We start from the raw sequence: 13,294 nt of genomic DNA, 5'->3' as shown, positions 1-13,294 counted from the left end.
GAATATGGACGGTAAAATTGACATTAGGTCGGGGTTATGGGGACGGATAGGCAAGCATGTGAAGGGAGGGTTGGTTAAGAAGGATTGCGCGAGAGAGGAGTGGGGGCGGGTGATGCGGGTATGACGTGGGCAGCTTCTTTTCTATACTTACCTTTTTCAATCTTAGAAATCTTAGATCCGGCCAGAGGAAGGAGTGGATGGGTTCTCTGGCAGGATCCTGCGGTACTGGCTTCAATGCGTGTCCACTGGGAGGGTACCCGAGGAGTTTTGTAGGTGATGAGCCACTGTGGATGCCACTTGCATTGTAAGGAGGGGCTGGGGCATAGTCAGTCAGAGGTGCGGCGTGGCATCGAGTTGAAAGGCTTTGTGTTGTACACTATGTTTAACCAAGTTGACCTAGCCATCTATAAGTTGAAAGGCCCTATGGTGTAAACAATCTTTGACCAACCCGTATTTGCGATTTAAGGACAAACGGAAAAGGTCGCAAAGCACAACAAGCAGGATTAGGTGAAGCAAGACGGGGGAAAGACAAAACAAATCGGGTGGGGGAGGCGAAGTAACACCCATTTTGAATTATTACTACGACGGAATTGCTTGTAATTTTCTGTAAATTGGGTTTTAGGAGGTATGCATTGCGGGCTAGAACGTGACTTACAGAAAATACCAACAAGCAATTACGCCATTGTATTGAAGGCAGTGCTTTAAATGGGAAACAAGACGGAGGGCATTGCTGTGGGGAGGGGGTGGAGGAGAAATGCACACGGCGGGCAGGGGAGGGGGCGGAGCGGGGAGAGCGGCATGTGGGTGTTAAGAAGCCGGGCCTTTGAAGTGAAGCTAAGCTTCACTTCAAAAGGTGTCGGAGGAATGCGGCGAGCGGGGAGAGCGGCATGTGGGTGTTAAGAAGCCGGGCCTTTGAAGTGAAGCTAAGCTTCACTTCAAAAGGTGTCGGAGGAATGCGGCAGAGGGAACAGACGGCGATTGCGGCTGTGCACGCGCTTTTAAGCTCAATGCACATGCGCATTGAGCTTAAAAGTCACGGGCACTGCAAGGAATCGCCACGATTCCTTGCTTCTTAGTTAAACGTTGTTTAAGCCGCAATAGGCTCGCAAGCTCGATGCGCATGCGCATCGACAGGTGAGACCTAAAAAGGAAAACATACTTCCTTTTAAACAAAGTGGGCATATCCTTGCAATAACAAAATCTAATATAGCAGTGGGTGTTTGTCTTGGAACGGTATGGTAAATAGTCTATCATTGTTTTAAAGTTTAAGTATGACTACCATACTTGGAACCAATATGTTGGCCATCTTGGAATCATAAAATAATGTTATTATGCACAACAGCATTCCATAATAATCTCCTGGTTTCGAGGAAGTGGCCACTTAGAGCTCAGAAACCTGCAGAGGAAATGAGTGGCAATTAACCTGTTAGCACTGCCCGATTAGCTGTAGTATCCTCTTAAGAAACATTCAAATAAAAAAAGGCAATTAAAAGAAATGAAAGAGGAACTATAAAAAGGAAAAATAAAAACTAAAGGACTGGCTAACCAGCCCTGACACTGCAGTGCACTCTTTTTCAGGTGGACGTAAACATGTGATAAGAAAATGCCATCATTCATAAAGCAAAAGAGCCAATGACAGAAGGAGGCAGAATTATTAGCCCATGCAGTTCGGAATCATGAAGAGAAGCAGAGTGTATGGATTTATATATGTATGGTTTTATTCATTATGTAATACACAAATGTATTACAAGATCCTGACAAACAGCCAAGAAAAGATTCTAGCAATAAATATTACAGTGCAAATCTTCTCCCGATAAGGTTTGTCTCAGACAGTGACCAAACCAAAATCATTCCCTCCAAAGGTAATTTGACATTTCATGTAACTAAATTTCTATCTTTAGGTTTTTAATACAGAGCAATAGCAATACACCATTAAATGCCTGTTGATTTTAACATACGCTTCTAACAATCAATATACCAATTCCACCAATGTTTTTAACCTACCTTTTCATAGCAACCCTATCAGGCATGTTGCTGTTATCTATGGCTTACCGCCATAACCTGCCGGGGCCTCCTGTACTGAACATAAGTATTTCCACAATGCAACTATGAGGCATGCAGTCATAGAATTGCATACTGTGCAAAAGTATAGTTAGCAAAGCAACATACTCTCTTTCTCTCTCACCTAAGAGGACCTAACAAGGATTCTGACAGTACAAATCTTCTATTCCCATGGTTTGTCACAGGGGTACTTCGCACCACAATACTTGTTTACTGTGGTAATCTGTGACATTGCATGAAACAAAATACTTTTTTTGCAGATTTTAAAGCAGAGTAATAACAATCTACCATTAAATGCCTGACTTTAACATATACTTTTCACAACCCATATGTCTGGCCTACTGACTTTAAAATAACCTTTCCTTGTAAACAATCAAGCCTATAAAAGTTATCACCAGCTTGTCAGCATAAGCAACTCAGACCACTGTGTTGCTTCATAAGCCTTCCCACAAGGCAGCCCTCCGGTATGCTGAAATAAAATTACAAATATGCACAAAATACAGTTGCCAAAACAATACAAAATCCCCAACAATAGAGCCTAATAAGTATTGCCATAGTGCAAATCTTGTACCCCACGAGTTTGTTTGGTTGGGTCACGAGCACCAAATCAATAGCCTACTACAGATATCTGCATGATTCAATGTAAAAAACATGACTGCCTACAGGATTTAGCACAGTTTAATAACAATCCACCCTTAGAAGCGGTTTGCCTTCAGCACTTACTTTAACAATGAGCAAGGCCTACTTGCTTTGTTATTACTTTTCATTATAAACAATCTAAACCCAAGGAATATGTCATAATTTTCCCTCTTAGCTGATAAGGGCTGCCCTTTGCCAGTAGCTTGACACTATATACCTCGTAGGCTTACAGAAGCTAGCAATCACCAGCAATACATTTATAGAATTACAAATAAATACACATTTACAGTTGGCATAATAATAGATAGCCAATCCAATCCAATCCAATCCAAAAATTCTTTATTTCGGTCGTATAGACCATAAAAGATACAATACAAAACACAGTAACATACATTTTAAAAACATAATTCATACAGTTCTTAAAATAATTCCCCACCTAAACAGCGAAGGAGGTTAAAAACAGATCATAAGTGTCCATGCGTTAGAGGTTTTTTTTCTTCCTAATCAGCCAAACTGCCATTAGAAATTTGGCTATTGCATACACAATATGGCCAAGAGTGCTAGTTTTCATTACTCTATATGCCTGTGAGTAGTTACAAAACCCCAAGTTTCTGCAGAGAGGCGCTATCCAATATTTTCTAGATCTATGATAGGCCGGGCAGACAAACATAATATGGAGTTCGTCTTCCTCATGAGTGTTACAGCATGGGCACATCTTGTCACCATCCTTGATCCATTTATGAGTGAATGTTCTAACGGGCAATGTACCTAACCTCCATTGTACAAACAGTTTCCTCGCGAGGATGGGGAAAATAAAATCCATAAACTTTCAAATACATAAGAATTTTTGGATTGCAGGAACCGGTCTGTAAGAGTGCCGCTGTTTTGTGCGTTCAGCCATAGTAATAATCTATGGTCTTTGTACATTCGGACCAGGCTTTTACGTGGAACCCTTCGGCAGCCCTGTTCGGGATCCTCCCATAGCTCGGATAAGTTCACGGAGTACAGTTCTTTTTTAACGAAAGTGAGCCAGGGTATTTTATTGCTTTGGTTCAGGCTCATGACATGGATAAGGTCCTGCCTATAATAATGCAGTTCATTCGTAGACCATAGCCTGTGCCAGAACCTCACCGGCTTTGACTCTAACTCCTCAGCAATGGAGGGGAGGCCCATATCTAATCTCAGTGGCAGGAGTGGCGTACCTCGTGGGAGAGCCAGGAGGCGTCTAAGAAAGTTGTTTTCGACTCTTGCTAGTTCTTGGCCCGCTTTATGCCCCCATAGTTCACTCCCATATGTAGCGGCTGCCTTGGCTTGGGATTGGTACATTTCGAGAGCCGGACTGATGGGCTTATAGGTTGAGGTATTTGCCACCTTCAAGATTGCGCCCGACAGCTGAGACAATTTGAGCCGAGATCTTACTATCTGGGGGTCCCATGATAGATTTTCCTGCAATGTTACACCCAGATACATAAAGGTGGTTACCCTCACAAGACTGGCAGTACCCAAAGTGGGATTAGGTCTGGCTTTTTTGGTGGATTGAATATCATAAATTTGGTCTTCTCTGTGTTTATCTCTAAGCCATGTTGTCTACAGAAAAGACCAAATCCATCCAGAATCCTCTCGATCCCCATCGGGGATTTGGAAAGCAGGAGGGTGTCGTCGGCAAACATGATTGCCGGGACCCGCCTGCCTGCCAAACGTGGGGCATCATTGTCCTCAACGTTTTCTAGATGGGATATAACGTTGTTAATAAAGAGACAAAACAGGGTCGGTGCCAGTACGCAGCCCTGCCTCACCCCTCTACGAACAGGGAACCTTGAGGACAGCACGCCATCCCTCCCACTCCTGACCTGCGCATAGTTGTTGTCATGTAACCCAATTATGATGCTAAGTATCTGAGCTGGTACCCCTAGCTTTTTCAAGACCTCCCACAGTTTCTTACGTGGGACTAGGTCAAAGGCTGACCTCAAGTCCACGAACACCATGTACAGCCTTCCCCCCTCTATCCTTACCGTCTTCCAGTAAAGCAGGACGAGGCGGAAAATCTGATCCATGGTGGACGTATTTTTCCTGAAGCCAGCCTGGAGGGGGACTCAGGATGTCATTGTCCTCCACCCAATCTAACAAGTGGTTCAGAATAAGGCGCGCAAATAGCTTTTGGGGGACATCTATAAGGCTGATCGGCCTGTAGTTGACTGGGAGCAGAGGAGAACCCTTCTTGTATATGGGTACAATCTCTGCCCCCAGCCAAGAACAGGGGATCGCCATACCTCCTAAGATGGCATTAAAGAGAATAAGGAGCCCCTTTCAATAGAGCTGAACAAGAATCATCACAGTGAAATTCTACTCCTACATCTTCCTCTCCTGGGCACCGTGCCTCTGCCATTCTAACAGACACTGAAACAGAAAGCACAGCCATGGATATTACTCTATGAACAGGCCCCTCCATTTATTTTCCCAATCCTCTTTCTTTAATGCATGTAGTGCCTTTGGATCCACAACTTAATTTGACAAGTTCCACAACCAATGGCCAGGCAGTGAAAAGAAAGAGGACTGAAGAGTGTGCCAAATCCAAGCATTCACACTTAACCACAAATAGCTCTAGCAGGGATTACGTTGGCTGTGACGAACACAGGCTTGCGGATGTAATGAGAGCTTTGTGTGATAAAGTCACTGATAGTATCGAAGTTACATTAAAGCCAATCTATGAGCAGCTGAGTGCAACTGAGGTAAAACTATGTAAACTAATCTTGGTCTTAAAATGGCAGCCTCCAAATCTGCTCTCACTTGCTACTTATGGCCCTGTGGAAACGATTTTGAAAGCCCCCACCCCCACAGAAGTCAACTCCAACTTTATACAAAACTGCCTACTCAAAAGGGTGGCAAAGCAACAATCTGCTATGGTTAATACAGAACCCTTGGATAGTGAACGGGTCCATTTGGGTGGGGCCAGAGGAGGAGAGAGAGGAGAACCAGCAGGGACAGCAGTTCATACATCTGCCCACAAATCTATCTCCATCTAAAACAATCTTCCCCCTGAGGTTTGTCCCTATGTGGTTGTACTGTCAAATGTGCAGTGCTTGCGGGGCGTGGCTTGCAGCCGTAGAAGATGGCGGCGTAGTCAGAGGCCCTGAGTGATCTTCCCGACATCCGACAACATCCGTGCACCGCCGCGGCTGCAGAAGGTATCCCGCTGTCGGAGCGGTTGGGCAGCCGGCGGCGGTGCGTTCAGTGTCCCAGAGTGCCCCGGGACGCAGCCTGCAAGCATCGGCGTATCGGCGGCCGTCCCCCCACAATGGTGATCGCCAGGCGGAATTGAGCGGCGGCTCCCCGGAGGCGTGATTAATAGCAGCAAGAGTGGGCTCTGGAGCTGCACCCCCCCTCCCCCGAGAGATACTGCTGTGGGGCCCTGGCACACCAGGGCCTGGCTGCGAGTGAAGCCGGCAAGGGGGGGGGGGGGAGTGTTGCTTGGGGCATGGACGTCCCCCGGCGGCCCCAGGTTGGAAGACTACAGCCGGACAGCGTGGCTACCCGGACCCTGGGGGTGTGAACAGTCGGCCTGTGCAATCACGCTACATCCTGCGGCGAGCTGTTTGGACGGTGAGCGGGGCCCGGAGCAGCGGAGTGGGTGCCTGACTGTGGAGGTGGCCGGCCTGGGAGGAGGGAGCGGTGCGGAACCAGCCGGAGACCTGTGTTGGTGAGAGTATCTGACAGTACGTCAATGGCCTAGGTAATAAGATTAAACGTACGCTTGTACTACAGTACCTGAAGCGGCACTCCCCCCGACGTGGTTCTCCTGCAGGAGACGCATGTGCGGGGTAACAGCTGCCAGGCCCTGGATCGCTTTGGGTACAGAATGGTGGCCCATTCTGGCTTTACATCTGGTTCCAGGGGGGTGGGCATCCTCATACGCAAGACGTTCCCGATAGTCCTTTCTGGGAAATGGACAGATGATGCGGGGTGCATGGTGGCAGTGGCGGGTGGTTGGGAGGGACGCACAATTGTTTTCTGCTCAAGCTATGTCCCACCGGGCCTCCACTCCACGACCTATGCCCGACTGGGGGCCTTCTTGACTGATCTTCCCCTTGGGACGCTCCTGGTGGGTGGAGATATGAACGCAGTCCTCATGGTGGATCTTGACAGATTGGGGTGGGGGCGGGGATATCGGGGGGAGTTGGGTCTAAAGGGCTTTCTGGAGTCATTTGGCCTAAACGATCTATGGCGGCACATCATACCTCTGCGCGTCAATATACGTTCTACTCGGCCAGGCACGGGTCCTTCTCAAACTGGATCACCTCCTCACTCGGTCTGATCAATTGGGGGAATTTTCAGACCCCCAAATTATGGCCCGCTGTCTCTCCGACCACTCGCCGGTGGGTGTCACCCTGAGGGGGCCAGTTGTGAATAAGGCCGCGTTCCTGCGGATAGATCCCTGGCACAGCTGCGTGAAGTGACCAGGCTGCAGGGCCTCAAAGGCTGGCAACTTATTGGCATGGACTACTTGGGGGACGTGTGGAAGGGAGAAGCCCCCCGCTCGTTTGCATACTTGCAGAAAGCATATGACCTGCGGGACTCGCATCACTACCACTACACGCGTCTTGTACACGCACTGCGATCCCATATTCGAGGGGACGTGTCCGTCCCCGAATACTCCCCCTTGGAGGATCGGTTATTATTGGATCCCATTCTGGACAGGCCAATGTCCACGATCTACCGTAAGTTAATCAACAATATGCTGGACCCGTTGGTGTAATTAAGGGCAACCTGGAAGGGGGATCTGGGCCCCCTGGATGACGACGATTGGCAGGACGCCCTACAAAGCCCGCGGGAAATTGCGATCAGAGTCCCGTTCCAGTTGGTGCAACTTAAAATTCTGCACTGGGTGTACTACCCCCGCACTCGGTCGTATACCTGGGGGGAGGGGGTGCCAGTCCTCTCTGTGTGCTCGGGATGTCTTTCTACGACATTCTTTGGGACTGCCCGGAGATGGTTACCTTCTGGACCAAGGTCACTGACATAATGTCAGAGGTGGTGGGGTTTCCGGTCCCGAGGGAACCCAAATGGCTGCTTTTAATGATAAAGGGACCCACTGACTGGACCGGGTATGGGGAACTTTGGCTGGCCATGGCGGCTGGCGTGGCCAAAAGGAATATCGCCAGGGCTTGGGGGGCGTCGGCGCCCACACAGTGTGACCAGTGGGAGCGGGACCTGGACTGGTGCCAGAGGGCAGAAGAGACCATTTATAAGAGCAGGGGGTTCCCTAAAAATTGGAAGAAGATATGGGGGCCTTGGAGAAGATACAGGGGAATGGGGGAGGCCTAGGGTAATGGGTTCCACTGTGATTGTCTTGATGCTGGCTAACTGTGATTATTCGGTTTGCCTTACACTGCCTGTTTAACTGATGCAATGTGACCTATGGATGGATATGTCAGACTGAGCACGGTTAGTAAAAAAAAAAAAAGAGTTTAAAAAAAAAAAAAAATTGTGCAGTGCTTGCCACCCTTCACTTTTGCCCAGCTCAAAAATTAGGTCCTCCGTGGTTTACATACTAGTAAAATTGCTAGTTTCATGTTTCCTGCCATTGTGCAGATGTTACTGGGCAATTGCCATTCCCTTAGTAAACCCAGTTCTGTCATCTCTCTACTGCCACTGGATTTCTTTAACGCCATCTGCGGCCTAGGTCTGTGTCCCAAACTCATTAATCGATCACTGATCCCAAGCAACGATAGAGTTAACCATCAACTGTCGCCTTTGACCCTTCATGAGATTGACTGAATGCATGTAGAACATAGTTTTATAGGTACCTCGCCCATTTATGTTCATGGAGCTTCTATTCTAGTACTGGAACCTCTAAGGCCAGCTCCTTCTAATCCTCTCATTCATCTTTCCAGACCTTGACCATTGGCACCTCCTGATTATGTTCGAGAATCCATAGCGGACAGTGCACGACTACAAGAAGTTGTCACCATCCGTCTGCTGAGGAAAAACCCAACCTAGGATTACTGTCCAGCAGCAACTGACATTACCTGGAAATGTAACCTCCTCTGATACACTGGTGCCCAATTCCACAGCTGCTGGTTGTAACATTGCTGGGATCAAGCACAAGCTTGATGACTGCAAAGGGATCATATATTGACAACCATGAGGTCTGTCTCTTCCAGGAAACATGGCTGACAGCACAAGTACATAGAAGGTGTTTCAAGAGTTTTTGTATCCCTGCAGTTAGGTCCTTAGGAGGATGTCCATCGGGTGGGTTGTTTGTCTGGGTAAAAACCACACTTTCTGGTTCTGTAGTAGAACTCCAAACTGGCTACTTTTTTCCTTCTCTAAGGCCACGTCTCTTTCGTTAATCAGCATATATAATTGGAGTTTAGGCAGTTGGCTAGAATCACTTTCGCTCCACCTGTTAAATGAGATCTTGGTCCGTCACTCAGAATTCTGTTAGGTCATTGTGACAGGTGACTTTAATTTCACATATAAACCCAATGGTATAACTCAGGACTTGTGCCACAAGGAGGACTTGGTGTAGGAAATGCCTCAATTAACTTTTCTAATGAACAGTAACATTACAAGGGCTGCTCTCCAACTGGTAAGCCTTACTCTAAGGACTGGGAGCATGCAACGGTCACCATCCTTCCGATACTATGCCTGTACCCACTTTTAGAAGAAGGTTATATGTAAGCTTTACTGATTATATCATCTTAGATTTAAAATTATGGAGACTGATGGAAGATATGATAGTGTCTGAAAGGGACAAGAGTAACCTTAATCCCCTATTATTAACTATGAAGGAGTTTGTCTCCTCGTTTCACTCTCTTTCTTTAAGCTGCATGATCAACAATTAGAGGTTACGGACAATAGTAAAAATATGAAGTGAGAGGCATGTGTGTTCCTCTCTCGAGGTACTTTCAGATATGTACGTAGTGGTTGTTTCGCACCTGGAGTATATGTCCGACAACTGGGCGAACAACTTAATGATTATAGCCGAGCACTCGTAATTATTTGATGGGCCTAAAGATTTCCCTTCTCAATGAGTTCAGGAGGGCTCCTGTAAAGGGTTCCATGAATGAGTGGTTTACAAAGCGTTGTAAAGAAGCTAAGAGAAATTTCCTTTGGGCAATCAAGAAAGGAGCCAACCAAGAGATATGGTTATGTCGAGAATAATATCCGGTCAAAATAAGGCAAGCCAAAGCAGCAAGCAAGTGTAATAAATGGTCTGACCTTTCAGGAGTCTCCTCTAATAATGACCCAAAGAAACTTTGCTAATTAGTAAGTCTGAGTGGTGAATATTTAGGGAAGCCAGCTAAGATGTCTATTTTGTCCTGTGAGTGGGTAGCCCGTTTTGAGAAACTTTACTCCTGTACACATGAACCCAATTTTGCTTCGCAGTACTGAGGGAGCTCTCTACTCCTTTAGTTTTACCTTAGCAGCAACTGCTTATGCGGTCGCATCGCTAAAGCGTGAGAAGGCACCTGAACTAGATCAGATCCCAGCAGACCTTTCCAAATCTGACCCTAATACATGTGTCCCCTGAATTAATACTGTCACAAAAACAATTGCAGCAGTGGCAGCTATGCAGACTACTTGGAAAGGGGCTGAGATTGTCCCAGTCTTCAAGAAGGGAAACCCAAGCACCCTAACTAACTACCACCCTATTAGCCTTTTGGATAACTTGGAAAGTTTTTCTGCAAACAAATCCTGGAGAAACTTTTGGATTGGATCGAGGAAACCCATATCCGGTTCTATCTCCAGGCAGGATTTAGATTTAAGATCAGTTCGATTGATCAGGTCTTCCGCTTCCTTTTGTCTAAGTAAAAGACAGGTAGATTTTGGATTGGGGGGGGGGGGGGGGGGGGCTTTTTGTAGTACATATTCATCTCTGTGCGGCTTTCAACCTGGTACCTGAGAAGAAATTATTGAAGCCCTAACTGAGACGGGGTGTCCTTGTAATTTGCTTAACATTATGTGCCTCCACTGGGAGAATTTTGCTAGGGTCCGATGTGGTAGGAAAGGAGAACTAACCAAGCCAATTTCTGTAGACATGGGTGTGCGCAAGGACAGTGTTTTGGCTCCCATTCTTTTCCTCCTTTATATCAACAATTTTGTCAAGTTTTTGACTAATTGTGCTAATGATTCCCCCACTCTTGCAACACAGAAAGTTGCGGCTCTTTTTTTGTTGATGATAACCTTTCATAGGCTAAAACTAAGCTGGATCTCCGGAATCTTGTAGACAAATTTAATCGGTTTTGTTCTGAGAATGGTCTTGAAAATAATGTTTCTAAATGAAAGCAGATGACTTATTCCAGAAAGAAAAGGATGAAGGGCACTGTAAACCTGGAAAGGGAAGTACTAGAAAGGGTCAGGGACTTTGATTATTGGGGGGATCGGTCAGGTGCACTCGGCCTCTTGAGACCCCTGTGGATCCTCAAACGCTCATATCAGTTAAATCATATAGCATGAAGAATGCTCAGGTTTGCTAAAATGGCCTCATGGTTACCAACTTTTCCTGTAATGAAGATCTACATGATCCAAGCAAGAGTGCAGCACTATATGGTGCTGAATCATGGAGATACTGCCAATGTAAAGCGCTCCGATATCCTTTATAAATAAATAAATAAGGGAATTCGGAGTAGTAATCAAAACAACTTTATCTGAGTTCTTACTGGTCTGGTGAGGGGGGACACCCATGGTACATTTAACACTGGACCTTGATCTTAACCGCTTCAGCGCGGCGCGAATTTTCGCGCTGTGCTGAACGTTCCATTGAGCTTATGGAACCATGACGGAACGGTTCCGTCATGAGCACAGCTCAACCGACGCTCATGACGGAACCGTTCCGTCATGAGCATGGAAGGGGCTAACCCGGTCTTTGCGCTGGTTGCCCTTAGGCCGCTAATTTACTGGGTATGTATTTGAGCCACTGAAGACCTACATCTCTATAGAGAGGATCTTATTGACACTGTTAAACTACATTGTTACAAGAAGAACAAGTGGCTGGCCTATGTTGAAAAATCATGGTATGGGCTATGCCTATCCAACTTCTGGGAAGACCCATCATCTATCCCGGCCGCTGTGGGTGTGGTGGTTAAATCTAGATATGGGGAGTGAAATGCTGCCCAACATGAATTGTCCTGCCACACAGGGAGCCTTACAAGACATGTTTTATGCACAAATCCGTGCCTAGGGCAGAGGGCTTTCTAAATTACATAAGGCCTGTTACGAGCCCATTCATTATTTTTGCCATTTAGGTATGGGACTCTCACAAAATTGCTATGTACACTTGATCGTGGGATGTAAAGCTGAGGTCGGATTGCCCACTCTGTTGGCTTTTGCGCCTAACTTATCAAATATATGCCCTTAGGATCTTCAAAATAGATTATTCGACTGATTGTGGTGGCTGTATCTAAATTCCTGCAGGCAGCCTGGCTTATTAGGAACAATCAGTTAGCTCGCCTTTGGAACTTTTATGTGCACTGTGACCACTTATCTATGTCTTTTAGAAAAAAAACATTTTACTCATGTAATGTTGGAACTATTGGGTGTTGCTTATTTATTTTAACTGTTATTGGTTTTAAATTATGTATATTTGCTGCTTGTTTTATGCTTTGATAAATAAATGTATAATTTTGATCTGTCCCCAAACTTAAGTTACCCAAGTTACTCCCAGGATTTTTCATAGTGGGTGACTGATGAATGTACAATTTACATGGTTAAAAAAAACATGGTATGATACATGATGCTTTTAATTTGAGCTGGGAATACACAGTGAAGTACGGGGGAAAGCGATGTACAACATTGGTCTTCCTGCTGCAACCGAGCACTCACAGGTATATTTGAAAATGTACTCAATGTCAGGACAAACTGAATGGGAGGGCATGAGGGGGAAAGGAGAGAGCAGATGTACAACAACACTTTCTACATCATACAAGCAATGCAATTATAAATGAGGTAACAGTAGAGCAACAGACGTGGTACGGCAGTAAGACCTCCAAGCCTCAAGGTTATGTTAGCCAAAAGAATTAGCACAAGTCACTGCAAAGAGTCATGACCATAAGAAACAGTATTCAATCCTTTTTTACCACTGACCACAGATGCTATGACAAAAAGGTCAAATCAACAGTTGAACAAAAAAAATGGGGAGCGGAGTTTGGGGAATATGTAATCTATATTTGCAGACAGTAGGAAGGAGGGGAAACATTTTGCTTAGGTTATCAGCTTTCACAGCCAGTTACTCACTCCCAGTTAAGGCATATAAGGTGGCTCACCATTTCACACAACGTTTTCACTTGCATAATTTATGCAGACATTTTCATGTTTCCAGGAAATTCACAAAATTGTGTCACTTTAATGGACACCAGAGGGCGGACTGGAGGGGTACAAGTAGCAAGATAGCCACAGGGAGGTGGGAGGGTGGGGAAAGGGGGTGTTGTAGCACAAGGACCACAAATTGTAGTCGAGAGGGTAACAAGTGGACCAGGAGGGCAGGGTAGCAAGGTGACCATGGGGGGCATGCAAGTAGGGAAAGTGCCAGCACACGGAAAACAGAAGGCAGGTAGGAGGGGCAGGGACAGCAAACTGACCATGGAAGGCTATG

The 13,294-nt window shown here is 46.1% G+C and overlaps 1 protein-coding gene across 4 annotated transcripts in view; it reads right to left on the bottom strand.

Annotated features, from left to right (window-relative positions):
* PCID2 (PCI domain containing 2) overlaps window positions 1-13,294 on the bottom strand; it is a 339,645-nt gene that overhangs the window by 178,856 nt on the left and 147,495 nt on the right. The window lies entirely within an intron of this gene.

Source organism: Lissotriton helveticus, chromosome 8, assembly GCF_964261635.1.
Source record: "Lissotriton helveticus chromosome 8, aLisHel1.1, whole genome shotgun sequence".
Taxonomy (NCBI): Eukaryota; Metazoa; Chordata; class Amphibia; order Caudata; family Salamandridae; genus Lissotriton; species Lissotriton helveticus.
Note: the sequence above shows the minus strand (reverse complement) of the source record. Positions and strands in the feature narration are given on the sequence as shown.